Genomic DNA, 25297 nt, shown 5'->3' with positions numbered 1-25297 from the left:
TTTGTATTTTTTAGTAGAGATGGGGTTTCGCCATGTTGGCCAGGCTGGTCTTGAACTCCTGACCTCAAGTTATCCGCCCACCTCCGCCTCCCAAAGTGCTGGGATTACAGGCATGAGCCACCGTGCCTGGCCTAAGTATTTGTTGAATAAATGAAGAAAGATAGGAACTCAAACATGTTTTGGATGTTGAATGAGTGACTTATTTTTGAGAAAGAAAAAAATCAAATGGGTTGCTGGATATCATTTAAGATATGAACCACAGGTTCCCTTTTTCTCTAGCAAAAACCTCAACATTGCTGTGCATGGTGGCTTATGCCTGTAATCCCAGCACTTTGGGAGGCCAAGGCAGGCGATTGGTTGAGCTCAGGAGTCTGAGACAGCCTGGGCAATGTGGCGAAACTCCTTCTTTAGAAAAACAAAACAAAACAGAAACAATTAGCAGGGTGTAATGGCACAGGCCTGTAGTCTCAGCTACTTTGGAGGCTGAGGTGGCAGGATCGCTTGAGCCAGGGAGGTGGAGGCTGCAGTCAGACGAGATCATGCCACTGCACTCCAGCCTGGGTGACACAGGGAGACCTTGTCTCAAAACAAACAAAAACCCTCAACCTTGTTTTGATTCCCTGGAGAGACTGACCTGAGTCTGACTGACCTGAGAAATATCTCTTTGTTGAGAAGTTCAGATCTGAAGACAGGGGTGGGAAGTCTCTATTCCTGACGCAAAAGATCAAGAGTATCATCAAGAAGAAAATACCATCCTAACAACTTCAGAAAGTCAACTGGCTACAAGGAGGGAAGGGGGCAACTGACCTCCCCAGGTCTGGGGATCTGCTTTGGGGTTCTGTTTGGGTTTTGTTTGGGGTTTGCTTCTACTCTGGGGTTCTGCTTTCCAGCATAGCACCAGAGTGCTAGCAGAGTGACCATGCTGTAAGCGAAGGCTAACTGCTCCCTACTTCCCCTGGCTCCCCCAGTGTTAAATTAGCTTTATGTCAATACCACACCAGCAGCTGGGATGAATTATTGAAGCTCATTCATCGCAGTGAGCCCAGGTTCCAGTTGCTTTATGAAATGGAGGTGAATGTGACCATATTATTTCTATTTGTCTCGTTGCAGTCAGTACATCTTCAGTCTGTTGTTAATATGAAGGGACTCAGCCCTGGCAGGCAGATAATCCCAGCCTCTGCTTCTGCTGAGAGCTACAGAGATAAGCATAGTGGGAGTGTCAGAGCACATAAAGTGGGAGGGGAGGAGTGCAGGAACACATCTGCTGGCTCCAAACTCACAGGGGCTCTTAGTTATCACAATTTACATGGTAGTCCCCAACACCTATTCATATACACATAAGCACAGTCAACACACACATACACACATATATGCACATATACATTCAGAGTCTTAAAGGCACACTCACCAGGGGCCCAGGAACAAAAATGTGGAGGGTGCCAACATTTTAAAGAATTATTTTCTCAAAGATTGTGCACATTTTAAAGGCTTCTCCTCCCCCAATCTTCAGCACCAGTCCTTCTCTAGAAGTGCTGGCTAGCTTGCCCCTGACTCTTGGCAGAGATGGCTGACCTGGAATGTCTAAGGTCATGAACAGGGAACCCACTTGTAGGAGGCTCCTGTGTGCATGTGGGAGAGCAGTCTTTCTTCTCTGCTCCCCTCTGACTCCCTCCTGAACTGATATATGCCTGACTTTCAAGATATATTTCTGTTGCTTGACCCAGATGCCAAAATTATCTGTTATAGCTCTGCATCTATCCATATACACCCGCACTGACATTCACAGTCACAAACATGCAGTCACACTCCTACACGCTCATGCTCACACACACACACTACATACCCAGAGCCAGGCCTCCTAGCCATATGGCTTGGTTTGAAGGCTAATGAGAAAGCCTCCTGATCCTATCTGCTGGTCACAAGCCTCTCAAAGATTCCACCACTAAATATTTATCATTTTGGGAGTACTCAGCTAAGAATTAAGACCTCCAGTCAAGGCAACACACCATAAAGTTTTCATCCAACATTTTGGCAGAAGCCCACCTCTACCCAGAAACTTCTTTCTCCTTGACTAGCTGACTCTTACTCATTCTTCAGGTCTGACCCAACCTCCCCTGCTCAGCCCCGACCCCTTACTGTTGAGGGATGGTAAGTTCCCCCATTATCCATGCTCATTACTCTCTGTCATTTTCCTTCCTTGCACTGATTAAACCTGTAATTAAATGATTATTTATGTGATCACATTTATATGGTTTGTGGCCCCATTAGAAAGAGAACTCCAGTTGGTTAGGAGTTGCCTTTCTCTCTGTTCTTCACTATACCCCCAGTGCTAGCACAATGCCTGGCACAGAATTGATGTTCAATAAAACTTAAATGGCTGGGCGTAGTGGCTCACGCCTGTAATCCCAGTACTTTGGGAGGCTGAGGTGGGTGGATCACCTGAGGTCAGGAGTTCAAGACCAGCCTGACAAACATGGAGAAACCCTGTCTCTACTAAAAATACAAAATTAGCCGGGCATGGTGGCACATGCCTGTAATCCCAGCTACTAGGGAGGCTGAGGCAGGAGAATCGCTTGAACCTGGGAGGCCTAGGTTGCGGTGAGCCGAGATCACACCATTGCACTCCAGCCTGGGCAACAAGAGCGAAACTCCATCTCAAAAAAAAAAAAAAAAAATTAATTAATTAAAAAAAAATGAAGTTGAATGCTTTGGGGAAAGGACATTAGAGAAGAAGGAAAATAGACAGAAAATGTCAGAACAGATGATTCCAAATCCTTCTGATCCTGGGCCTCTGACTATCACCAGTATCTTCCTTTCTCACCTGCCAGGGTGACACCACATAACTCTCCTGGGGCATGTTAAGATGCCCAGCAGAGGCCAGGTGCAGTGGCTCAAGCCTGTAATCCCAGGACTTTGGAAGGCTGAGGCAGGTGGATCATTTGAGATCAGGAGTTCGAGACCAGCCTGGTCAACATGGCAAAACCGCCTCTACTAAAAATACAAAAATTAGCCAGGCATGGTGGCATGCACCTGTTGTCCCAGCTACTTGGGAGGCTGAGGCACAAGAATCGCTTGAACCCAGGAGGTGGAGGTTCCAGTGAGCCAACATCATGCCACTGCACTCCAGCCTGGGCAATACAATGAGATTCCATCTCAAAAAAAAAAAAAAAACAAGATGCCCAGTAGAACTACACAGGGACAGCACTAGGATTGAAGCAGACAGAAACTTCTCAGCTGGAGGAAACAGGCCTGAGGGGCATCCTGGCCTGGTCTGGCTCTGCACTTTTCCAGAATGTGACTAAGAGCTCATAGTTCTAGACCAAGCTTTGTGTGAGGAACCTTCTATTCCAGATGTTTTCTGGTAATTAAGATGGGAGATGTTTGTTGCCGAGAACATATGGTATTGATAATAATAACAAAAATACTATCAGCTACCATTTATAGAAAGCTTACTATATGCCAGGCACTGGGCTAAGCACTTTATATATAGTTACACATAATTAATTAATCCTCACAACCATCTTGAGAGAAAAATGTACCACTATTTCCATTTTGAGAATAAGTAATTTGCCCAACATCACACAACTGGGAAGCAACTGAGCCAGGACAGGACTCTGAGGCCAAGCTTTGAACCAGCAGGATAGGCTGCCTTCTATTTAAGCCCCGGGGAGATACCAGACCACCTCATACTCACTCAACAGATATAAAGTGGTGCCCTTTAATGGACTTGGGATTTATTTGCAATCTTAGAAGCTGCCACTATTCCCTTGTCTTAGAACCACCAGGATCTGGCTCCTGATTCCTGGAGTCACAGAAGAGAGGTGCCAAAACATCTGGAATTGCAGAAGGAAGCAAATACAGGCAGCTGGAAGGCACCTGATCCTTGGCCTTCTACAGCAAAATACTCCTGAGTCCCTGGCCCTCCTGCTTGGAAGATGGGACCACTTTGAATCTTTTCCCTCTGTATTTCTCTTCTCCCAGTGGTGATCCTGCGGGCTCATTTCTGAATGATGATGGTCTTGAGGCAGGTGACAAGTAAGCCACAAAGGGCCACATAAACCATAACCAGCCAGTGTGAGAGAGAAGCTGCCACTGAAGGTGGGCCCTATTTACTTGGGGCTGCACTCGCGGCCTTGTGTACAGCCACTTGCAGGAAGTGAGAGCTCCAAGCTTTTGACATCAGGTCATGGTGTCTTCTGTTCCCCTCTCTTCCCTGTGGCACTGACTTCAGCTTTGTCCCTTTAATGATTCTGAGTCTGACCTCCATGGCTTCAAATTAGGTCTGGAATCATTTTAAGACTACTATGGGGTGGATACAGTGGCTCATGCCTGTAATCCCAGCACTTTGGGAGGCCGAGGCTGGCAGATCACCTGAGGTTGGAAGTTCGAGACCAGGCTGACCAACATGGAGAAACCCCGTCTCTCCTAAAAATACAAAATTGGCTGGTGTGGTGGCGCATGCCTGTAATCCCAGCTACTCGGGAGGCAGAGGCAGGAGAATCACTTGAACCTGGGAGGCAGAGGTTGCAGTGAGCCGAAATCACGCCATTGCACTCCAGCCTGAGCAACGAGAGCAAAACTCCACCTCAAAAAGAAAAAAAAAATGGTCCCTGACTCGTGCCACTTAAACTCGGTCTGAAACAGATACTTCCTGGCTCATCCTTTCAACCTGCATTTATTGTGGTGTTATCTCTCTAATCTGTGGACTCCTAAAGGGCAGGTTTGTATTGAATATGGTCATTTGGCATGCAACCTCTATTCTTATTTTCTTCTAATGTGTTACAGGGACCGGGAAGCTAGAATACATTTCCATGACTCCCTTACAATTAGGCACACTTGTATGACTGTAAGACAGAAAGGAGGAAGATGACTTCTTTCTGCTATTTTGGGCTTTCTGTTGGCAAGCAGGATCCTGGAGACATGGAGTTCTCCTGCAACAGCCATTCAGCTTCCTGATCTCTGCTTTCTAGTTCCTGGATGGCAGATCTCTGACAATGTGTTCTTTAACTCAACAGTTACAGTGGTGGCCTTTTGATCTTACTAATCATGGCAAACATATTCGCTCTCCTGTTGCAGTTTTGGGAAGTCCATTCCACAACTCCTTTCAACGATTGTGTAAGCACTAATTCTCTACACTAAGTTCTCCTCAGTTCAAAATACCTAGAGTAGTTTCTGTTTTCCTGCACTGAACTAGGCCCTCAAATAGTTGTGAAATGACTGACTCCTTGGAGAAACAAAGAAAAAAAAGTCAGTGTTGTGTTGGAGAGAAAAGATTTCTTTTCTCATCCACTTCTAGGTTCATGGCCAAGATTCCAATAATAAAAAACAGATTAAGAAGAGAAAAGTATGCAAATGTATTTAATATAAGGTTTACATGACACAGGAGCCTTCATAAGGAAATGAAGACCCCCCCAAAACAGGAAAACTTGTGTATTTATTTAGGCTTAGGTTTGAGGAAGAGTAGAAGTGGTCACTCATGCAGAAGTATGATAGGACAAAAGGGGTGTGATCTAATGGTAATAAACTGGTGGTGGGGGACTTAGCAAGTCCTGTTCAGATTCTTCTGCCTTCAAGAACAAGGAAGTCCCTTTTCTTTAGTATAGGGAGGGTATCTCTGGAATGAGGATTTCATGACCTACTTCAGGAAAGAAAGGAGGGAGAAGGTCAGAGAGTAACCTTCCCAGGTTTTTTTCTTTTCTTTTTTTTGAGATGGAGTTGCACTCTGTTGCCCAGGCTGGAATGCAGTGGCACGATCTCGGCTCACTGAAACCTCTGCCTCCTGGGTTCAAGTGATTCTCCTGCCTCAGCCTCCCAAGTAGCTGGGATTACGGGTGCCCACCACCATGCCCGGCTACTTTTTTTTTTTGTATTTTTAGTAGAGATGGGGTTTCACCATGTTGGCCAAGCTGGTCTTGAACTCCCGACCTCAGGTGATCCACCAGCCTCAGCCTCCCAAAGCGCTGGGATTACAGGCATGGCCACTGTGCCCGGCCAACCTTCCCAGGTTTTATGGCCTGCTTCAGGAAAGAAGGGAGAGGGAAAGGTGAGAGTGGTTCTCCTGCCTCTGCTGTTTTTTCAAATGCCAAGTTGCCATATTTTGGAGTACGGTATCCTGAACCCCATCATTCTCCTGTCTGAAACTTTCCCAAGAGGCTTCACAGCCCAAAAACTGAGTTGGAAGATTATTGCATAACCCATTGAACCATCTCTCAGTTCCAGGAATAACTCAGTCCAGTTAAATAGTTAACAGTTGTATCTTATTCCAGTTGTTAGGGGGTATTGCAGTCAGGCTTCTACCAAAGTTAGGCCTCTATGTAGTGTAATCAATCAGGCATTTAATAAGAGGCATTTCCAGACAAACAATAGAAAAACAAACATTAACAATTAGAGCAATCCATAAACTCAGTTTTTGAGTCCAGAAGACAGCCAGTCAAAAAAATTTCTAGATTCGAGCTCAAAGCATCTTGAGATTGTAGAATGAGGACAAGTAGTGACAAGCTGATAGATTTTCCTGGTTTGCAGTTTGCATGAGGTGTTCTGGGGAACTTTCTGAGTAGCACATAGAGCAACACGTACAAAAATTGTTCATATGTGGCTGTTGTGATTTCTCTAAAGTCTATATGAAGTTGTCCAGCTTTAGCTTGCAGGGCTTTGGAAAAAGGGCAGTTTTAATTTTTAGTGATTCTCAGTCATAAGGTGGGAGAAAAATTGGAAATTGTTTGGAGAGTGATAACCAGATATTGGAGGAAACTAGAAGAATTTAAGATCCAGTCCAGATTATAGGTAAATAACAAAACCTCAGGGCCGGGTGAGGTAGCTCACGCCTGTAATCCCAGCACTTTGGGAGGCCGAGGCGGCTGGATCACGAGGTCAGGAGATCAAGACCATCCTGGCTAACACGGTGAAACCCCGTCTCTACTAAAAAATACAAAAAATTAGCCAGGCATGGTGGCGGGCACCTGTAGTCCCAGCTACTCGGGAGGCTGAGGCAGAAGAATGGCGTGAACCCAGGAGGTGGAGCTTGCAGTGAGCTGAGATCACGCCACTGCACTTCAGCCTGGGCAACAGAGCAAGACTCCGTCTCAAAAAACAACAACAACAGCGAACATGGCGCTGTGAGTGGTGCGGAGCGTGCGGGCCCTGCTCTGCACCCTGCACGCGGTCCCGTTACCCACCGCGCCCTGCCCGCCAAGGCCTTGGCAGCTGGGTGTGGGCACCGTCCGTACGCTGCGCACTGGACCCGCTCTGCTCTGGGTGCGTAAATTCACAGAGAAACATGAATGCGTAACAACAGAAAATGGCATTGGAACAGTGGGAATCAGCAATTTGGCACAGGAAGCGTTGGGAGATGTTGTTTACTATAGTCTGCCTGAAGTTGGGACAAAATTGAACAAACAAGATGAGTTTGGTGCTTTGGAAAGTGTGAAAGCTGCTGGTGAACTCTGTTCTCCTTTATCAGGAGAAGTAACTGAAATTAATGAAGCTCTTGCAGAAAATCCAGGACTTGTAAACAAATCTTGTTATGAAGATGGTTGGCAGATCAAGATGACACTGAGTAACCCTTCAGAACTAGATGAACTTATGAGTGAAGAAGCTTATGAGAAATACATAAAATCTATTGAGGAGTGAAAATGGAACTCCTAAATAAACTAGTATGAAATAACGCAACCCAGCAGAGTTGTCTTAAATTAGTGGTGGATAGACTTACAATAGCAACTTTTAGCATTACCGATGGGGAAGAAAAAACTACTGTTAACACTGCTAATGAAAGAAAATGCCCTTTAACTTTCTAATGATTATAGATAAATAGAATATGTGTCTTTTTCACAATATCCTGTGATTTTTAGACTAGGCTCTAGTGTTCAGAATTCATGAAATTATCCATGGTAAAAACTAGTTATAAACATTACATAATTCAAAGATAACATTGTTATTCTTAAGCCTTAATAATATTGTAACTTGCATGTATCCATACCTGGATTTGGGATGAAATACTTAATGATCTTTCCATTGGAAATAGCTGGAAGTGAAGAGGTTTTTGTTGCTTGTACAGTGTCAGATGAGGAACACCGCTATCTTAATTTTACAATACACTGCATTTTTTGGTGGTGCTATTTTTATACAGTGAAGCAACAGCTTTGCAGCAAAATAATAAAATACTTCTTCATTAAAACAACAACAACAACAAAACAAAACAAAACCTCAAAAACATGAACAGGACTAGAATTCAATAATAGATAAACTTTAGTTTTCTTCTGAAATGTAATTTTTAAACCTACAGTCACCTCTGTTTCTACCAAAGATGATCAAAATAAGATGAATTTGTTTGCAAAATAGGCCCAATCTCATTAAACTTAACCTGATTATTTGCATAAGTGCAGCAAAACAGTGATTGCCCTAAAGGCTCATTTAAGATTGCTTTGCTGGAATTTTTCATAAGGAATCTCAAATTGGACTTTTAAAACCTGACTCAAGTCTAGGAAGCCAAACCAAGGATTTCTCATTATACTTTGCCTATAATACCTATAGATTTGGGTGAATTCCTCTCCTTTTTTTTTTTTTTTGAGAGGGAGTGTCGCTCTTGTTGCCCAGGCTGAAGTGCAACGGCTCACTGCAACCTCTGCCTCCCGGGTTCAAGCAATTCTCCCGCCTCAGCCTCCCCAGTAGCTGGGATTACAGGTGCCCGCCACCATGCCTGGCTAATTTTTGTATTTTTAGTAGAGACGGGGTTTCACCATGTTTGCCAGGCTGGTCTCGAACTCCTGACCTCAGGTGATCTGCCCCCTCGGCCTCCCAAAGTGCTAGGATTACAGGTGTGTGCGCCTGGCCAAATTCCTCTCTTCTTGAAGTCCCCAAATACCCTGAGTTTCCTGGGCCTGTCGAAAAGTGGCATTACTTACTTACCTGTAAGGCAACCACATAGGGGAACCATGTAAGGGAACCATGTATGCAGACTACCAAGCCAGTTTTTCCTAAGAGGCTTTACTAGATCAATAAAGTCAGCCTTAGTTCTTTAAAGTATTCTGGTTATATCTGAAAATAGGCATTCCAGTCAAAGCCTTGGTAATATAGCCAATAATTCCAATGTGTTCTGCTACAAGGGGAACAGATTCTTTTTGAACGTATGCAGATAACTATATTGCCATAAAAATAAGGATACTCACTAATAGTTTCTGAATTCTGGAGGAATCAGGAAAGGATACTAATAGTTTCTGAATTCTGGAGGAATCAGGTAAGGAGAAAAAGTGATGACTTCAATTCTTATTGAAACTGAATTATTGAATTCAATTCTTATTGAAATTGAATAAAGTATACTTATAAAAGTATACTTTACCAAGTGGCTGTAAGCTATAGATAGCTTAAAAGTGAAAAAAAAAAAAGTTTTCTTAAATATGGAAAAGAAAACATTAAAGAACCAGCAATGTTTCAGCCAAAAAGTCATCCCCCAAAATCATCCTCATTAGTTTATTCAGTCCCATGTAATCAAATCTTGTTCTGTTTGATCTTGCTTAGCAGTTTCATGAATTTATCAGTTTCTTCATTAGAGTTTTGAAAATTCTTACCCAGTGCAGTGGTATGATTTTTAAGTTATCAGAAACCTGAACCTGCATTCTATTCCAGCGTACTTGTCAAAATCTTTTTCATGAATGTCCTTGAAGAAGAAGCAATTTTGGACAATAGTTGATTGCAAATACTTTCAGACAAGAATAAAAGTAAAACAACTGTCTGTGAATAACAACAACAACAACAAAACTGGCCACGGTTAAAAATATGAGAGTTCATTATAATAATAACAAAATTGATGAAGAAATTTTTTTTTTTTTGAGACAGAGGCTTGCTCTGTCGCCCAGGCTGGAGTGCAGTGGTGCGATCTCCGCTCACTGCAAGCTCTGCCTTCCGGGTTCACACCATTCTCCTGCCTCAGCCTCCCGAGTAGCTGGGACTACAGGCGCCCGCCACCGCAAGTGGCTAATTTTTTGTATTTTTAGTAGAGACAGGGTTTCACCGTGTTAGCCAGGATGGTCTCGATCTCCTGACCTCCTGATCCACCCGCCACGGCCTCCCAAAGTGCTGGGATTACAGGCATGAGCCACCGCACCTGGCCTGATGAAGAAATTTGATTATTCCTGTGGGATAAAACATTTTAACATAACTAAAATTATGACCGAAAACATTATATGAGAACATATCAGATTTTTAAGAATTTTATACAGTTTTTAGAACACACATTAATAATATACCCATGCAGATATAATTCAAAGAACGTTAAACATCATTTCTTAGTTGACAATGTTTCCCGTGTAAATTTAACATGTCAAATAAGCCAAATTATGGCTCACGCCTGTAATCCCAACACTTTGGGAGGCCGAGGTGGGCGGATCATGAGGTCAGGAGATCGAGACCATCCTGGCAAACAAGGTGAAACCCCATCTCTACTAAAAATACAAAAAATTAGCTGGGCGAGGTGGTGGGCGCCTGTAGTCCCAGCTACTCGGGAGGCTGAGGCAGGAGAATGGCGTGAACCCGGGAAGTGGAGCTTGCAGTGAGCCCAGATCGCGCCACTGCACTCCAGCCTGGGCGACAGAGTGAGACTCCATCTCAAAAAACAAAACAAAACAAAACAAAAACAAACAAACAAAAAAACACAAATAAGCCAAATTAGTTTAATATCTCTCTTTTTATAAGGAGAGAAAATAAATTATTTTGAGATATTCCAGAGGCCCTCTAAAAGCTCCCAAATTTAGATTGAGGTCAAAAAGATTTAATTTAGAATTTGATTTGGGGAAGTTTGTCAACAATATCAAAAGGTGTAAAACTCTTGATTAAATCAGGTTATTTGTTATCTATTTAATCAAAGTGGCAACAAAATATTTTAAAGGCAAGTACAGAAGGTTACATAGTTTTAAAAACAAACCTTCAGTTCTTTTAATAGAGAGAACTCCATTTTCTTAAGTAATCAAAGACCTAGTGGAGACCATGTGAAGCACCAAAAATTATTTTGATAGCTCACAAAACCTTTGTTTTCTATGCCAATTACTTAAAAGGTAAAGAAAAAACTTTTCATAATCTCTTATCAAAAGCAAACCAATATACCCCCCATCAAAAAAACTTTGTCTTTATTTTCTTTTTTTTTTTTTTTTTTTTGGTGAGACGGAGATTTATTCTTGCTGCCCAGGCTGGAGTGCAACGGCGTGATCTCAGTTCACCGCATCCTCCACTTCCCAGGTTCAAGCGATTCTCCTGCCTCAGCCTCCCGAGTAGCTGGGATTACAGGCATGTGTCACCACGCCCGGCTAATTTTTGTGTTTTTAGTAGAGATGGGGTTTCACTGTGTTGCCCAGGCTGATCTCGAACTCCTGACCTCAGGTAATCCACCCGCCTCGGCCTCCCAAAGTGCTGGGATTACAGGCGTGAGCCACTGCACCCGGCCAAAACTTTGTCTTTGACAGAGGAGGCCAAATTCTAGTTTTGCATCAGTGTACTATTAATGCTAAGGCTAATTTTAAAAATGTCTTCTGAATAAATCTATCCCGTCTCAGATAGCTTTGATCACACCAGATAAGACTCCTTTCCTAAGATTTCCTTCCTCAAACCCATTACAACCGTTTAAAAATATCCATCAAGCCGGCCGTGGTGGCTCATGCCTGTAATCCCAGCACTTTGGGAGGCTGAGGCGGGTAGATCACAAGGTCAGGCGTTTGAGACCAACCTGGCCAACATGGTGAAACCCCATCTCTACTAAAAAAATACAAAATGAGCCGGGTGTGGTGGCACACACCTGTAGTCCCAGCTACTTGGGAGGCTGAGGCAGAAGAATCGCTTGTACCCGGGAGGCAGAGGTTGCAGTGAGCTGAGATCATGCCACTGCACTACAGCCTGGATGACGGAGTGAGACTCCATCTCAAAAACAAACAAACAAAAAATATATATATATCCATCAACATTTCTTTCCCTATATTTTTCTCTTTCTCATTCTGGGAAGATCAGTCATTCTACTTTATGGCAGAATTAATTACTCGTTTTTCCCCTAACAGAAAAACACATCCTCATGCCTTATAATTTTCCTTACCAACAATGTATCTTATTTTCCTTGCATTATTTGCATACAGAGTTGTTACACTTATAATTTCTAATAGTTTTAATTCCATATATTAATTTGAATTTTAAATTTTAGTATCCTTAATTTCTAGTGAAAACTAAGAAGTAAGCAATTGTGAACTGTCACATACCAACATTCTGTAGCTTAACACCATTTCATAATTTCTAGAAATATATGCATCTCCATAATACAATTTTTCAATGTGGCACAGAACATTTTTACTGAGACCCAAATATATTTCGTTCTTCTGAAATAAGAAGCAAAAGTAGATAAACTCATGTTCAGCGATTAATGTTTCAGCATTATATCTTACATAGAAATGACCCATTTGATAAATGTTTGTTACTCATTTTAATTTAGTATAACTTTAAGCTTGAAGTTGCCAAAAAAATTTTGGAATTATTTTTAACTGGAAATGTTTTATAAAACATAATTGTTGTTGGAAAAGATTATTTATAAGCTTTTATCCCACTTATATCTCATTTAATTCACTTGTTCTTAACAATTATGCTTGAATTAAATTGCTCATGAAAATTTCATGAGACATTAAACAAAGCTAGCCACCATTTTAAGTTATTTTTCTTGTTGACAAATTAGGCAAGTATCAAAAATACCACAGAAGCAAAGAAACTAAAAGTTAAATATATAAGTGGAGATAATATAAGCTTGTTTGACTAGTAAACCCAAGTGGAAAAAAATGTATGTCTGCATTATATTTAATGCTAACAATTCTGAAGACGTTTCTGATTTTCTTTTACGAACAATTTTAAAACTAATCTTATTTCTTGAAAATTTACCCAAGTTGGCGAGGCGTGGTGGCTCACGCCTGTAATCCCAGCACTTTGGGAGGCTGAAGCGGGCAGATCGCGAGGTCAGGAGTTCAAGACCAGCCTGGCCAACATAGTGAAACCATGTCTCTACTAAAAACACAAAAAATTAGCTGGGCTTGGTGGCAGGCACCTGTAATTCCAGCTACTTGGGAGGCTGAGGCAGGAGAGTCGCTTCAACCCGGGAGGCAGAGGTTGCAGTGAGCTGAGATAGTGCCATTGCACTCCAGCCCAGGCAGCAAGAGTGAAACTCTGTCAAAAAAAAAAAAAAAAAAAAAAAGAAAGGAAAAAAGAAAGAAAGAGAAAGAGAGAGAGGAAGGAAGGAAGGAAGGAAGAAAATTTACCCAAGTCATCTAAACTCAAAAAAGCTTGGGGTTAGTTTCTGTTTCTTTCTTTTTTTTCAGAGACAGAGAGAGAGATGAGGCCACTATGTTGCCCAGGCTGGTCTTGAACTATTGGACTCAAGGAATTCTCCAAGAGATTCTCCTGCCTCGGCTTCTGAAGTAGTTGAGACTGCAGGATCATGCCACTACACCTGGCTTGGACTCTACATTTCTGAGAGTTTTAGGAATACTTTATACAAGCACTCATTTATTTCCAGACCAATTTGAATAGAATTCCTTTAAGGAATTTTATAAATAAATGTGATAATACTATCCAGAGGTAGGAAAAATACCAGCTATGCATAACATACAAATACATATACATATGTAAACATATGGACAGATGGCAAAGATCTTACAGGTTTTTTTTTTTTTTTGAGACGAAGTCTCGCTCTGTCACAAGGCTGGAGTGCAGTGGCACAATCTCGGCTCACTGCAATCTCTACCTCCCTGGTTCAAGCGATTCTCCTGCTTCAGCCTCCCGAGTAGCTGGGACTACAGGCGCATGCCACCACACCCAGCTAATTTTTGTATTTTTAGTAGAGACAGGGTTTCACCATGTTGGCCAGGATGGTCTCGATCTCTTGACCTCGTGATCCGCCCACCTTGGCCTCCCAAAGTGCTGAGATTACAGGCGTGAGCCACTGTGCCCAGCCGATCTTACAGCTTTTAACATGTTAGCCATGTGCCAGGTACAATAATTCAAAACACACTAATTTATAAAATAAACGGCTAGATCTAAATTGTGTTTTTGGCAGGTATAACAAGTTAAGATTACCTTCTCAGTTGTCTAAAGTTTTTTACCAATATTTGTGGGAAAGACTTTTAAGATTTTTTACTTACCTGGTTTCAAATAGCTTCTTCTTTTTTTTTTTTTTTCTGATGACAATTCCCTCCCTGAAGTTTGTATTTCCCAAAGGTAACTATTAGGTTCTAAAGAAGACAGGGTAGAAAATTTACAACTCAATGGCACAGAAAAAGAATGCAAGTTTTGGAGGCGTATTTGTCTATTATCAGAGGTTAATCTTATAGAGGCTGTGGACTAATTTTAGGTGAGTGACTGAGGAGACATCTAGTGGCTATCGGCCTCCAAAGCCCATCTAAGTAGACAAACATCCATTTTTTGTTTCCAAATAGTATTTTTCTTTCTCCCTTTTAGCCTCAAGTGGTTACTTTCAGGAGTCTCTGAGTATCTTGAGAGCCGGAGACCTAAAGTTCAAGTAATTGAGGTTCTGGAGAGGGAAGGGAGAAAGGTGGCATATCAAGAATTCAAGGGAACTGAAAGAAGACCAAAGCAAAAGGAGGAAGGAAAAGCAGAAGTAAATGGAAAGAAGAGGTCTTAGAGGAGCTAGTCTGGGGGGATCTTCAGCTTCCCAAAGAGGCAATGAAGCTCAAGAAAGAAGGAGATGGAGAGAGTTGACAGAAAATATAGTCAGAAGGAGTTTGGGAAGGGGGCAAAGGGTCAGTCAACCGAGAAGTTCCCATGAGAAAAGCAGGGTTCAATAGACAGAACAGAAATGCCTTAAAATACATATATTCTGGGCCAGGCACAGTGGCTCACGCCTGTAATGCCTACACTTTGGGAGGCCGAGGTGGGCAGATCACGAGGTCAGGAGATCGAGACTATCCTGGCTAACACCGTGAAACCCCATCTCTACTAAAAATACAAAAAAAAATTAGTTGTGCGTGGTGGCGGGCACTTGTAGTCCCAGCTACTCGGGAGGCTGAGGCAGGACACTGGCATGAACCCGGGAGGTGGAACTTGCAGTGAGCCAAGATTGTGCCACTGCACTCCAGCCTGGGTGACAGAGCAAGACTCCGTCTCAAACAACAACAAATATATATATATATATATTCTGGGCCAGGCATGGTGGCTCACACCTGTAATCCCAGCATTTTGGGAGGCCAAAGCGGGCAAATCACTTGAGGTCAGGAGTTCAAGACCAGCCTGGCCAACATGGTGAAACCCCGTCTCTATTAAAAATACAAAAATTAGCCAGGCGTGGTGGTGCACCCCTGTAGTCCTAGCTACTCGGGAGGCTGAGGTATGAGAATCGCTTGAACTTGGGAAGTGGAGGTTGCAGTGAGCCAAGATCACGCCACTGCACTGCAACCTGGGTGACAGATCGAGAACTTGTCTCAAAATATATATATATATAGGGTCAGCCCCCCGCCCGGCCAGCCGCCCCGTCTGGGAGGGAGGTGGGGGGATCAGCCCCCCGCCTGGCCAGCTGCCCCGTCCGGGAGGGAGGTGGGGGGTTCAGCCCCCCACCCGGCCAGCCGCCCCGTCCGGGAGGTGAGGGGCGCCTCTGCCCGGCCGCCCCTACTGGGAAGTGAGGAGCCCCTCTGCCCCGCCAGCTGCCCCGTCCGGGAGGGAGGTGGGGGGGTCAGCCCCCCGCCTGGCCAGCCGCCCAGCCCGGGAGGTGAGGGGCGCCTCTGCCCGGCCGCCCCTACTGGGAAGTGAGGAGCCCCTCTGCCCGGCCACCACCCCGTCTAGGAGGTGTACCCAACAGCTCATTGAGAACGGGCCATGATGACAATGGCGGTTTTGTGGAATAGAAAGGGGGGAAAGGTGGGGAAAAGATTGAGAAATCGGATGGTTGCCGTGTCTGTGTAGAAAGAGGTAGACGTGGGAGACTTTTCATTTTGTTCTGTACTAAGAAAAATTCTTATCCTGTTGATCTGTGACCTTACCCCCAACCCTGTGCTCTCTGAAACATGTGCTGTGTCCACTCAGGGTTAAATGGATTAAGGGCGGTGCAAGATGTGCTTTGTTAAACAGATGCTTGAAGGCAGCATGCTGGTTAAGAGTCATCACCACTCCCTAATCTCAAGTACCCAGGGACACAAACACTGCGGAAGGCCGCAGGGTCCTCTGCCTAGGAAAACCAGAGACCTTTGTTCACTAGTTTATCTGCTGAACTTCCCTCCACTATTGTCCTATGACCCTGCCAAATCCCCCTCTGCGAGAAACACCCAAGAATGATCAATAAAAATAAATAAATAAATAAAAATTTAAAAAAAATATATATATATATATTCCGAATATCAACTTTCTTTCTTTTTTTTTTTGTGAGATGGAGTCTTGCTCTGTCGCCCAGGCTGGAGTGCAGTGGTGCGATCTCGGCTCACTGCAAGCTCCGCCTCCCGGGTTCACATCATTCTCCCGCCTCAGCCTCCCGAGTAGCTGGGACTACAGGGGCCTACCACCACCATGCCCGGTTAATTTTTTTTTTTTTTGTATTTTTAGTAGACACGGGGTTTCACAGTGTTAGCCAGGATGGCCTCGATCTCCTGACCTCGTTATGCACCCGCATTAGCCTCCCAAAGTACTGGGATTACAGGTGTGAGCCACCACACCCAGCCTACCAACTTTCAATTAAACCAACTTTCCACCATAGAGCTATTTATTTATTTATTTATTTATTTTTATTTTGAGACGGAATCTCTATCGCCCAGGCTGAAGTGCAGTGGCGCGATCTGGGCTCACTGCAAGCTCCACCTCCCGGGTTCATGCCATTCTCCTGCCTCAGCCTCCCAAGTAGCTGGGACTAGAGGCACCCGCCACCTCGCCCAGCTAATTTTTTGTATTTTTAGTAGAGATGGGGTTTTAGCGTGTTAGCCAGGATGGTCTCGATCTCCTTACCTCGTGATCCACCCGCCTCAGCCTCTCAAAGTGTTGGGATTACAGGTGTGAGCCACTGCACCCGGCCAAGCTCTTTAAAAAACAAATTAAATCACGCCTGTAATCCCAGCACTTTGGGAGGCTGAGGCGGGCGGATCACGAGGTCAGGAGATGGAGACCATCCTGGCTAACATGGTGAAACCCCGTCTCTATTAAAAATACAAAAAATTAGCCGGGCATGGTGGCAGGCACCTGTAGTCCCAGCTACTCCAGCCTGGGTGACAGCGAGGCTCCATCTCAAAAAAAAAAAAAAAAAAAAAAATTAAAATTAAAAAATAAACAAATTAAAAACTTTGAAATATCCTTTTTCTTATTTTAATCAAAGACAGCAATCAATTGACTCAGAACCAAAACCAATAAATCTTTCTTTTTTTTTTTTTTTTTCTGAGACACAGTCTTGCTCTGTTGCCCAGGCTGGAGTGCAGTGGCACCATCTCGGCTCACGGCAACCTCTGCCTCCTGGGTTCAAGCGATTCTCGTGCTGCAGCCTCCCAAGTAGCTGGTACTACAGATGCGCGCTTCCATGCCTGGCTAATTTTTGTATTTTTAGTGGAGATGAGGTTTCACCATGTTGGCCAGGATGGTCTCCATCTCCTGACCGCAAGCAATTCACCTGTCTTGGCCCCGCAAAGTGCTGAGATTACAGGCATGAGCCACCGTGCCTGGCCCAAAACCAATAAATATTTTATGACTTAACCATGGATGAAAGAGATATCCTCAAAAGAGGGTACAAAAAGATTCAGTCCTCCCAAGATCCAGAACCACCCCCAAAGATAGCCTAAAGAAAACAAAGGCCTTCAGAGCCACAGGTGGGAAAGGATGCTGTTTGTGAAAATGGTTTCTCCAATTTCCCATGAAATGTAGAAATATAGGACACTTCCAGTCACATACCCACTAATCTGTGACACCAAACTGGTGCTACTGGGATGGAACTTTCCCAGGAGTAACCAAACAATGAAGATTAAAATGAGGAAAGCTGGGCCAGGTGTGGTGGCTCACACACCTGTAATCCCAGCACTTTGGGAGGCCAAGGCAGGTGGATCACCTGAGGTCAGGAGTTCAAGACCAGCCTGGCCAACATGGTGAAACCCTGCCTCTACCAAAAAAAATACAAAAAATTAGCTAGGTGTGGTGACGCGCGCCTGTAATCCCAGCTACTTGGGATGTTGAGGCAGGAGAATCACTTGAATCCAGGAGGTGGAGGTTGCGGTGAGCCAAGATCGTGCCACTGTACTCCAGCCCGGGCGACAGAGCGAGATTCTGTCTCAAAAAAAAAAAAGGAAAAAAATGAGGAAAGCCCCTAATGGATGGACTGGGATTTCTTTTCTTTTTCTTTCTTTTTTTTTTTTTTCTGAGACAGAGTCTCGCTCTGTTGCCCAGGCTGGAGTGCAGTGGCATGATCTTGGCTCACTGCAACCTCTGCCTCCCAGCTTCAAGCGATTCTCCTGCCTCAGCCTCCTGAGTAGCTGGGATTTCAGGTGTGCAACACCACGCCCTGCTAATTTTTGTATTTTTAGTAGAGATGGGGTTTCACCATGTGGGTCAGGCTGGTCTTGAACTCCTGACCTTGTGATCCACCCACCTCGGCTTCCCAAAGTGCTGGGATTACAGGAGTGAGCCACCAGGCCTGGCCAGACTGGGATTCTTATTAAGAGTGGACAGGCAAGCAGAAGTATGATTGGACAAAGGAGGTATAGTCTAGTGGTAGTAAACTGGAGAAAACTTAGCAAGGTCTCTTTGTTCAAATTCTACTTAGTAACTCTGTGTAACTTGAGGACAAGGATGCTCCTTTCCTCTGGGTATGGGGAGGATACCTCTGGAATTAGGGTTTTATGTTCTACCTCAGGAGAAAAGGAGGAAGACAGTCAGAGGTTTTTGGCCCACTTCCGGGAAGAAGGGAGAGGGACAGGTGGGAATGACCCTCCTGCTTCTGCTGTTTTCTCAAATGTCAAGTTGCCACATTTTGGTGTAGTGTATCCTGAACCCATCACCAGTATTGTGATAGGTAGGAGGGCAGTTAAGCAAACACAAAAACACATTATCATAAATCAGCTTCTTATACTAACAACCAGTAAGCATTCCCATTTAGAATATAACAAAGACATCCAAATTCATCAAATCATACATATTAAATACATGTAGTTCTTTGTATATCAGTTGTATCTCAATAAAGATGTTTAAAACAACAAATTCCAAAAGAGAGAGAGGCAAGGACAGAGCAGACAGGTAGGCAGGCAAAGAAATAGACTTGTATTTTAAGAGCTTAAATAGAGGGGATAGAGAGGCAAACAAGCACACAGTTCAAACGTAGGAGTTCAGAAGTCAGCTATAGAGTTACTGTTGAATGTGAATTAATGCGTGTGTTCCTCAGACACACACACACACACACATACACATACACACAGCATGACAGAATTCTCTTTCCTAGTTTGAAAATTCAGCCCTTTTTTTCACTATGATGGCCCCAAATGGGATGAAGAATAATGTAGAAGGTGAAAAAATGTATGTGTATTAGGAGGATAAGAATCAAAGTGAAGTGATAAGACATCAGTGAAAGAAGGAAAAATGGAGTAGGAACAATGCAGGAAGAACTGGAAGCCGGTGGGAGGGTAAAATGAGAGTAAACTTCAGTTGAAAGGAAGGAAGGAAGGAGGTAAAGGAAGGGGTGTTTGAGGAACAAATAGGTAAGAAAGCCAACTTCCTCACTCCTGGATAACTTACTCTCTATTGTACAGTACCTGGAAAATAGTAGGCATTAGATAAACATTGAACAGAAGAACAAAGTCAGGGAGGCTATGGGAAGCAGGATCAAACAGGGTAAGGTATGTGTGTAGTAATAACTACTAACATTCACTGAGTTTTACCATAAGCTGTACACCCGGCTAACCACTTTACATGATATATCACTTTAAATCCTCACCAACACTCCATGAGGTAATTCACAGTATCCCCATTTAATAGATGAAGAAACGGAGGCTCAGATAGTTCAAGTAACTCATCCAAGGTCACCTGAGTAGTAAGTGGCAGAGTCAGGATTTAAATGTTGACTTGTCTGACTTCCAAACCAGTGTTTCTCACCACTATATTAAATGTATCCCTAGCCAGGCACAGTGGCTCATGCCTGTAATCCCAGCACTTTGGGATGCTGAAGCGAGCAGACTATTTGAGATCAGGAGTTCGAGACCAGCCTGGCCAACATGGTGAAACCTGTCTCTAGTGAAATATAAAAAATTAGCCAGGCGTGGAGGCGCGCAGCTCTAATCCCAGCTACTCGGGAGGCTAAGGCAGGAGAATCACTTGAACCCGGGAGGCAGAGGTTGCAGTGAGCTGAGATGGCGCCACTGCACTCTAATCTGGGTGACAGAGTGAGGCTCAGTCTCAAAAAAAACAAAACAAAAACAAAAACAAAAAAATTCCCCTTTGAGTAAAGGGTAGGTCTATACCCCTCTCGCTTACCACCCCATACACATAAAAGTTTGGCAAGGACCACAAAAGACATGGTACCAAACCTAGCCTATTAGTGAGGAGAGTACTAGGAGAGGAGAAATGGGGGCAGGCTCCCGGGCTGAGGAAGGACCATATTAAAGCCTCATCTTTAACAACACAAAGAAAAACAATTTGAAACTTAATCATCTCCCAGAATTATGATCCCTTCCCGCAGCGGGGAGCACATTAGCAGAGCTGAGAAATGATAATTCAGCAGCCCCCAACCCAGCAGGGAAGGAAAGAGAGGAGGAGGGAGGAGAGCCAGAGGAAAACAGAAACAGAGGCACAGAGAAAGATGGGGAACGCGGGGAGAGGCAAGGCCTGACCTCTCATGGCTCTTCTTCCTGCCCAAGTCTGAGACAGGGTTCCAGGAAAGTGGTCTGGTGGCACTTGGCCCTTCAATTGTGCCCAGATAGGGCAGGGGTCAAGGTGCTCCCTGGGTCAGTTCTCAGCACCGATGGATCCCCACGTTCGGAGCTGCATCCAAGCTCATCTGGGCCAGGCGTGGTTTAGTGGTCTTAGCCTGGTTGGGGGAAAGGTCCCGAGCCACCAGAGCTGGCTCTGAGCACCCGCTTGTCCGATGGCACCTAGGCGAATCAGCGGTCCGTCAGGACCCGAGGCGCTGGACAGCTCCCGGTCCCAGAAATGGCTCTCCGGAGTCCAGCAGTGAGGTGGGGCGAGGCTGCCCCGGCGCCGCGGCAGACCCCACCCTCCGGAGAAGCGCGAAGGTTGCTGGGAGCTCCTGGGGAAAGGGCTCGGGGTCGTGAAAGGGTCCCGATGGAGATCTGGTGGGGACCTTGAGACTGGAGCCCCGGGGGCAACTTCTCCAGACGCATTCCTTCCTTCTGAGTCCAGACCCCTTCACTCCCCACACCACCCCCCGCTGGGGACAATGGCGCCTTCAGCCCCCAGAGATGAATGGGGCCTTTGAGAGCCGCATGCCACGGGGTCAGCGGCGGCCACCGGGTCCCCGGGGGCTGCCCAGCCTCCAGATCAAGGAGACTCTGGTCAGGGAGAGTGGGGAGCTCTTCGGGGAAGAAAGGAATTCCATGGTCCCTTTCTTAGAGACTAGTGGGCCCCGGAGAAGAGATTCATCTGGATCAGGCAGTTCCTGGTAAAGAAGGATTTTAAGGGGGTGGGGAGGGAGGAACCCCCACTACCTGTGGCAGGGAAGGGGAGATTCTGTGCCCCTTCCTCAGGAGGCAGCAAAGCCAGCTACCAAGCTTTTGCTACCTCTTCCCCCCACTCCACCCTCCATCCCGCCCGGTTCCCCAAATCGGGGTCCCACCCTCAGTTTGCATGGGGCAGCTCCCCGTTTCTCTCGGTCCCTTCATCGGGGGCTGTCCCTAAGGCTTGGTCCCTCCTTCCTGCTCCTGTCTCCCCTCCACTTCTTGCACTGCACAGCCTACCCAGTTTCTATGGAAACAGGCTGGGAAGGCACTGCCAGGAGGCCAAGGCCACTACAGCTCTTGGGGGGAGGGGAAGATAGAAATGGAAAGAGAGACGCAGGAGGCGAGTTCTGGCCATTCCCGGAAGCGGGTGGAGATCTGTTGGGAGTGAGCCTTCACTGCCAGAGGGGTGGGGCAGAAGGAGAGGTGTGATTAAGTGATGTGACTGAGACAGAGTTGAGGGGCTCCTCCTCATTCCCCCAATTCCCAGTGCTCCAGACATCTAGACAAGCCTCCTCAGAGGGGAAAGTGGTGGATGAAGAAGGAAAAGAGACAGGTAGTACCAAGAGCTCTGCCCATTTCTAACTTATGTGAGGCTCTATCCTTTTACCCCTCCTGGGAACATGCCCACTTGAGAGGAGGTCTCCAGGGAACTAGAAGGCTCCCAAGAAGTGGGAGGGAAAATTGGAGTGCAGTGTGAGTGGTCAGGGATGTTCAGGAATCTCCCCTAGGAAGGTGAGCTAGAGGTGGGCAGAGGCCTCGGAATGTCAGCTACTTTTATGGTACCCCTCTCTGGCACCTCCACTGAGGAGTTGGTAGGGGGCTGGAGACTGTCAGCTTCCTCCCCTCTGTTCATCCCATCAGAATGTTGGGCTGTGAGAAAACAAAAGTGGCCTAGTGGGGGTTGGGTGCAGAGAAAGGGAGACAAGCCTAAGGCAAGAAGGGCCAGAAGAGGGGTGGGTGAATGAGTGAGTGCGGATGCTTGTGGCTAGGGCAGGGAGGGAGCTTCTTAGAAGCTTCATCTGCCAGCTCCTGGGAAGTGATCCCCAGCCCTCACCCTCTCCCGATGCTCCCACCTCAGGCAAAGCTGCCCCTTGGACAGGAACTATTGGAAATCTCAGAGTCCTAGGAGATTGTGCTGTGGGGGATTCCTTGGAAAGGGGCCCTCTAGGTTATCAGAATGTTCAGCAAAGCTTCCCTGGGGGAGAGGGGTAGTGAAACAGGTACCCTGGAGCCTAGGGTTTCCTGGATCTGAGCCATCGGCTCTCCCTCAACCATAGTTCCCAGAACAGTCGTCTTGGTGTTTGCTTATTTTGGTTATTTTTTGATCAGATATTTTGGCACTGAGCACACTGCCTCCTGTTGCCATGGCAGCCGTGACAGGGGCTGAGGCACCGTGAGAAAAATACCAAAATTAATGAGTGAGCGAAAGTGCAGCCGAGAGAAAAACAAGGTTAAAAAAAGAGTTAAAACAGTAATGAAAACAGGCTTTCCAGCTCCACAGCAGAGCAGCTGCTGAGGCCTCCCCAGAGCAGCAGCCCCCACCCAGCCTAGGGCTCCTGGCATCTCCCAGACCTCAAGGCAGGACTCACTTGGCTTCCCCACCCAGCTCGTCACTGACCCAGCAACAGCCACTTGGGGACCACCCTAGGCACAACAGTAGATCAGCTCCAACAGTACATCAGCTTCCATCTCAGGTAGTATCCTGCCTCCCAGAACAGCTTGTCATCTCCTAAACAATAGAGTCTCAGCCACAGCCCCCACACAACAATGGTCCAGCAAAATTACCAGGAAATGGCCTCCTAGCTACACCCAAGCTTTAAAGTTATAGCTGAAGGCATCCCAGCTAGAGTCCAGCACACAGTAACAGCCCAGCCACAATCCTGAGCAACAGCATCTTAGCTATAGCCAATCCCCAGTATGCTGTCATCACAGCTACAGCTCCAGGACCAATAGCGGCTCAGCTACAGTCCCATACACAACAGTAGCTCTGCTCCTATCCCAGGTAACAGCCTGTCTCCCAGGTACAGGCTCCTCTCAACAGCCTCTCATCTCCTAGGACCTAGGCAATGGATCCAGTTACAGTCCCATCTACATCATATTAACAGGGAACAGCTTCTCAGCTACAGCCAGTCTCAGGTGTGCCAGCCTCATATCTATAGCTTCAGGCCCAACAGCTTATCAGTTACAGCCCTCCATCAACATGCACACACACACCCATATACACACAGCTTGGCGATAGTTTCTCAGGTAATCTTATTGGCTATAGCCTAGGCACACCAGCATCAGAGCACTGCAACGGTGTCCTAAGTACAATCAGAGGCAGCAGCCTTGGTGTTACAGTTCCAGGCCCTACAGCATCCTAGTTCACTTAGCCACAGCCCATCCCAGGTACACGGATATCACAGCAAGCACCCCAACCGTTCCCATACCCAGCATCACCCTGGTTCCAATCCCTGGCCACAGTCTCAGCTGGAACTCAGGCACCATCAGTTTCAGGAGCCTCCCCCAATGCTTCACTTGCCAAGCAGGTCCTCCTCCCACTTTGGTACAGGGCCAAAAGTCTGACTTCTCTCCTCTTCAAATGCCACCTCCCTTGCTCCCCAACCATCCTCCCAGTCCCTGCTTGCTCACCTGCCCTCTTTCCTGGGGAAAAAAGGCCCCAATTCTCATATCTACATTGCCCCTGACTCAGGGGCACAGAGCCCAGCCTGGCAGCTGGGGTAGGAGGGGCTGGGGAGCAGGGAGAAGAGTAGGCACACCCTGGTGCTGCTGCTCTGGCCCAGTTCTGCTCCTACCACTTGGTGCAGAATTTGAGTTTGATGGTGGTGGAGCAGGGAGGATGGAGGCGAACATCTGGGAGATTAGCATTTCCTGCCCAGCTCTGCGGCTGCTGATCCTGCTCAGCCCTGAGCAAGGGAGGAGAACAGAGGAGCCTTTGAATGGCTCCCAGCAAGCAGACCGGGGAGGGTTTGCTGCATTGGGCAGCGGGCACACGCTGGGGGCAGGGAGACCGGGGCAGCTCTTCTGTGGAAGATTTCTTCTCTCTGGGCCACTGATTCCCTCCTCGGAGCTGTGCTCAATGATGTGGAGAGTATGAGCTTTCTAGAGACAGAAAGAAGCTACTTACAGAACAGACCAACCCCCCTCTTTCACCAGATTACCCCATCTCCCATCTAGAGCCCCGCCCCTGGGCTCCTGGGGCTGAGGGATAGAGCAGGGCCCAGGTCAGAAAAGGAGTCCAGTTAAGCAGGGCTGCTCTGGGAGAGATCTTGGACAGACTTTGCTTGCTCTCTTAGCTAACCAGAGATTCCACTTTTACCCTGAAGAGCATCCCACCGAGAGAGGCCAGAGCTGAGAAGAGAAGGAAGTAGAAGAAAGAGGAAAGGCACAGAAGAGTGGTAGGAATAGGAAAATGGGGAAGGACAGAGATGGGGAGTCAGAGGCTATGGCAAAAAGAGGCCCAACAACTGGTCATCCCATAACAAGAGCCTTTCCTCACCCAGCACTAGGCCTGGCTAGGGATAACCTTCCTCATTCTTTTGACCTAGAACACTCTGCCTGGGCCTGCAGGCGAAGAAGGCAGGAGGTCCTGTTGAACTGGGACACTTGGTAGCCTGGGTTACCAAACCGCAAGCGCAGGAGAG

General features: G+C 46.0%; 1 long non-coding RNA gene and 1 pseudogene across 3 annotated transcripts in view; one reads left to right on the top strand and one right to left on the bottom strand.

Moving 5' to 3' along the window:
* LOC117980392 (uncharacterized) overlaps positions 1–22433 on the bottom strand; it is a 30834-nt gene extending 8401 nt beyond the window's left edge. For 2 of the 3 annotated variants that reach the window (XR_004671681.3, XR_004671678.3), the window contains exons 1-2: positions 20808–22433; positions 994–1193 (exon numbers count right to left, since the gene is read on the bottom strand). This is a non-coding gene — a long non-coding RNA (uncharacterized LOC117980392). The remainder of the gene's footprint in view (positions 1–993; positions 1194–20807) is intronic. The other variant, XR_004671677.3, reaches the window with a different exon arrangement.
* On the top strand, positions 7108–7740 carry LOC100977102 (glycine cleavage system H protein, mitochondrial-like; annotated as a pseudogene).
* Positions 22434–25297: the final 2864 nt, after the last annotated feature.

Source organism: Pan paniscus, chromosome 4, assembly GCF_029289425.2.
Source record: "Pan paniscus chromosome 4, NHGRI_mPanPan1-v2.0_pri, whole genome shotgun sequence".
In the NCBI taxonomy this organism is placed as follows: Eukaryota; Metazoa; Chordata; class Mammalia; order Primates; family Hominidae; genus Pan; species Pan paniscus.
The sequence above is the reverse complement of the archived record's forward strand: the minus strand, read 5'-3'. Positions and strand labels throughout refer to the sequence as shown.